The 3804-nt window shown below is 46.8% G+C and overlaps 1 long non-coding RNA gene across 1 annotated transcript in view; it reads left to right on the top strand.

The window, feature by feature from the left end:
* Nucleotides 1-753: 753 nt before the first annotated feature.
* Nucleotides 754-3804, top strand: part of LOC113456750 — a 6421-nt gene continuing 3370 nt past the window's right edge. The window contains exon 1 of the long non-coding RNA XR_003377494.1: nt 754-984. This is a non-coding gene — a long non-coding RNA (uncharacterized LOC113456750). The remainder of the gene's footprint in view (nt 985-3804) is intronic.

The following is a 3804-nucleotide window of genomic DNA, read 5'->3' on the forward strand; positions in this document are numbered from 1 at the left end:
GTTCTAGGAGTTGAACATAGGTCCTCACTGTTTATGCAGGAAGATCTTTACGTATTAAACCATGTCCACAGCTGTTGGTAGCGCTTTTTTCCCCCCCTCTATTCTTTAACTCTTAGACTTAAGCAGTCTCAGGTCTGCTCAAACACCTACAGTGTGGTGGTACACTCCCATAATCTGAGCTACTCAGGAGGAAGGATTGAGGGTTCAAATCCTGCCAGGACTGTAGAGTATGAAGCAACCTCAAAACCCCAACAAGCAATGTGGATGTGGCATACACTTAGAATCCCAGCACGAAGGAGGTGAGGCGGGAGACTGGGAGCTTTAGCCCACAGTGAGTGCACAGCCAGCCCGAACTACACGGAACTCTATCTCATAAAAGCTACAAGACAGTATAAAAATTTTAAAAAAAAGTATGATGTTTGTTGGGGTTGGGGACGAAGAAGCCCCCCGACCTAAAGCACTGACCAATCTTCCTCATCCCCTCTGCAAAAACAGCCTGCTGCAAAGCAGCTTGCTGCTCAATCAGCAAAAAGTAGTTCTTGGGACGGTTTGACAGCAGAATGTTCCAAGAAAAGATCACAAATACAGACTGTCTCTTTGGACCGCCTTGTGGTCAAGGCGTTTTACGAAAATAACTACTTCCCCCTCGGCCTAGGGCACTATAGTTTTCAGTCCCCTCTAACCTTACCCCTCCCTGCCAGAACTGCCCTATAAGAATAAATCACTGCTTGCAATAAACGGAACCTAGACGCATCTGTCATTCTTTATACGCGCTTGGTTCTCTTTCTCTCTCCCCCCATTCCTACCCATGTGATCCCGAACTCGAGGCCCACGAATTACGTGGCCTGCTGGACGGGTCAAGTGGTGCCCAACGTGGGGCAGCTCGAGGATCAGTGGTCACTGGACAGCCCCCAATTGAAGAAAAAAGCGTTCCGGAACGTGCTTTGGTAGAGATGTCCTGCATCGCTCGTGCGGCGTCTTGAGGTAAGTTCATCTGTCTTATTAGGATGGGTAAGTTGGCTTCTAAAGAGGCCCTCTTTATAAGGGAGATAAAGAGTACATTACGGGAGAGAGGAATAAGAGTTAAGAAAAAGGACCTCCTACAATTTTTCTGTTATACTGAGGAAAAATGTCCTTGGCTAGTCTTAAATGGCCCGGACATTCACCCCCTAACATGGAATAAAGTAGGTAAGAGTATTAATGAACTTTTAAGAAAAGGTGAGGAGGTCCCTGAATCATTTTTTAGTTTTTATGGTATAATTAGAGACGTTCTTAAAGATTCTGAAAAGGAGGGGAGAGTCTCACACCTCCTGGCACTGTTTGAGGATTTCCTTAACGAGGACCAGAAATCAAATGAGACTGCCCAGTCCGACTTAATGACTTCCCCCAAAACCACACTTCAAAAGCTGGATCCCAAGCAGGTTGCGTCTATACATAAGTCCACCTCTCCAATCTGTTGGCCACTAAACGGTCCCTTGTCAGTCAGATATCCCAGTTGAGAGGCGTTATTTCTTTGCAAAAAGAACTTAAAGATTTGAATACCCAGATTCAGACCCTACAAATTGATCTATTGGCACAGGCGGAAGGGGGAGAGACACAGGCGGACACTTCAACAAGTACTTCCTGCATCATCGAGACTCTTAAAATTAAACATTTAAAGGAGCTGCATTCTGCAGTTAAGAACTATGGCCCAGCAGCCCCATTCACCTCGTCTATTCTCGAAAACTTGGGACAAGGAGGAAGCCTTACCCCCATAGAATGGACAAAGGTTGCCCAATCAGTGTTATCCCGTGGCCAATATTTAACGTGGAAGGCCGAATTGTTAGAAAAACTCGAAACCCAGGCAAATGTTAACAAACAAAACACGGCAACAGCCTCATGGACTCTAGACAAATTGACAGGTCGAGGGAAATATGCGGTTGAAAAGAAACAGCAGACGCTTCCTGTGGGGTTGCTCAATCAACTAACACAAGCTGCATTGGCCGCCTGGCGAGCCATTCCCGCCCCCCCCCCACACTTCAGTGGGCACTTCCCTTTCTAAAATTATCCAAGGCACCAGCGAGCCTTATGCCCAATTTGTAGCCCGGCTCCTAGAAGCTGCAGAAAGGATCCTGGGAGAAAATAGCACTGATGATCCCATCATAAAACAGCTTGCCTTTGAAAATGCTAATTCGGCTTGTAAGGCTGCTCTAAGGGGAAAAATGAAAACCATTGACCTCCATGGTATGATTATACTTTGCAATGAGGTTGATTCCTTCGAACACAAGCTTTCTAAATCCATCAGCCTAGCTGTGGGCGCAGCGCTCCATCCCATGACTGCCAGACAGGTTACTTCAAGATCTTGTTATAAATGCGGAAAGCCCGGACATTTTGCTAAAAATTGTACTGAGGGAGCTAACAACCCAAACCCCTCACAAACGCAGAATGTACCTAGACCTCCCCTGCCTGGACTTTGCCCATGCTGTAAGAAAGGGAATCATTGGGTCAAAGAATGCCATTCCAAGTATGATGTTAATGGACAGCCCCTCCCTGCGGTCCAGGGAAACAGGCAAGGGACCCCACTGAGGGGCCCCAACCCTTTCTCACAACAAATTCCTCAGAAACAGACTACGTTTGCCCAAAGCGCACTTCCAGATATAAAGCTGAAACATGTGGAGGAGCCTCGGAGGCTTATTGCAGAGACTGGAGTTGTGTTAGTACAGGTGACCTGGGTTCCTGGAAGCCCCCAACAAAGGATGATTATATCACTGTCCGTCCCCATGATCGTAGTGACCCAGGCACGTCCCGCTGTGAAAGAAATCAACCTTGCGGCACTTGCTAAGATTCCCGCTATTATCCCCATCGGAAATACGCAAGGCCAGGGGGACGATGTAATATGCTCAAAATTTCCTTTACTGATTTGGGCAAACAATGGGGCACGATCTGGACAGGGGGAAGAACTTGGGGAATCCACCTTTATGTAAAAGGCACGGATCCAGCTGCCACTTTTATGATTCAGCTCCAAAAATGGCACCCTCTTCCTCACCTGTAGGCCCCAATCCCGTCCTTCCAGATCAAGGAAAGGGCAATGCAGGAGCCCCAAAGCCATCCAAGGGCGATGCAGGAGCCCCAAAACCGCGCCCTGCCGCTCCACACCTCAGTCGATGATTTCTACAAAACCTCGGTCCTCTCCCTTGCCCAGTCAGGATGTAATTTCTTCAGCTCCCCCGCCTAATTTAATCCCCAAAACAGCAGATAGGTTATTCAATCTTATTCGAGGAGCCTATTCTGCAATTAACATGTCCAATCCCAACCTTACAGAAGATTGCTGGCTATGTCTATCGGCAGAACCCCCCCTATTATGAAGGGATAGCTACTTTCACTAATGTGACCAAACACGCCTCACCCCCTCCCCAATGCCGAGAAAATCCACACCAACTCACCTTGTCTGCTGTCTCGGGATCAGGATATTCCTTGGGTCAGGTTCCCTCACATTTTTCCCAATATTGTTATGAGATAGTTTTCCCCTCTAAAAGTAACTACTATCTTGTGCCCCCTAATGGAACTTATTGGGCATGTAATACTGGCCTAACATCATGTATATTTGCTAACAGCTTTACCTCTGGGGAATTTTGCATCTTAGTACAACTTTGGCCCCATATTAGCTATTATTCAGAAGGCATTTTTTTTTGGCACAAAAGTCACAAGAAATAAAAAAGGAAAAACCCATAACCATACAAGTGTCACAAAGAATAAAAAGAGAACCTGTAACTATGACACTTGCCTTACTATTGGGGGTCGGCGGCATTGCTGCCGGAATTGGGA

This window comes from Microtus ochrogaster, chromosome 15 (assembly GCF_000317375.1).
Source record: "Microtus ochrogaster isolate Prairie Vole_2 chromosome 15, MicOch1.0, whole genome shotgun sequence".
In the NCBI taxonomy this organism is placed as follows: domain Eukaryota; kingdom Metazoa; phylum Chordata; class Mammalia; order Rodentia; family Cricetidae; genus Microtus; species Microtus ochrogaster.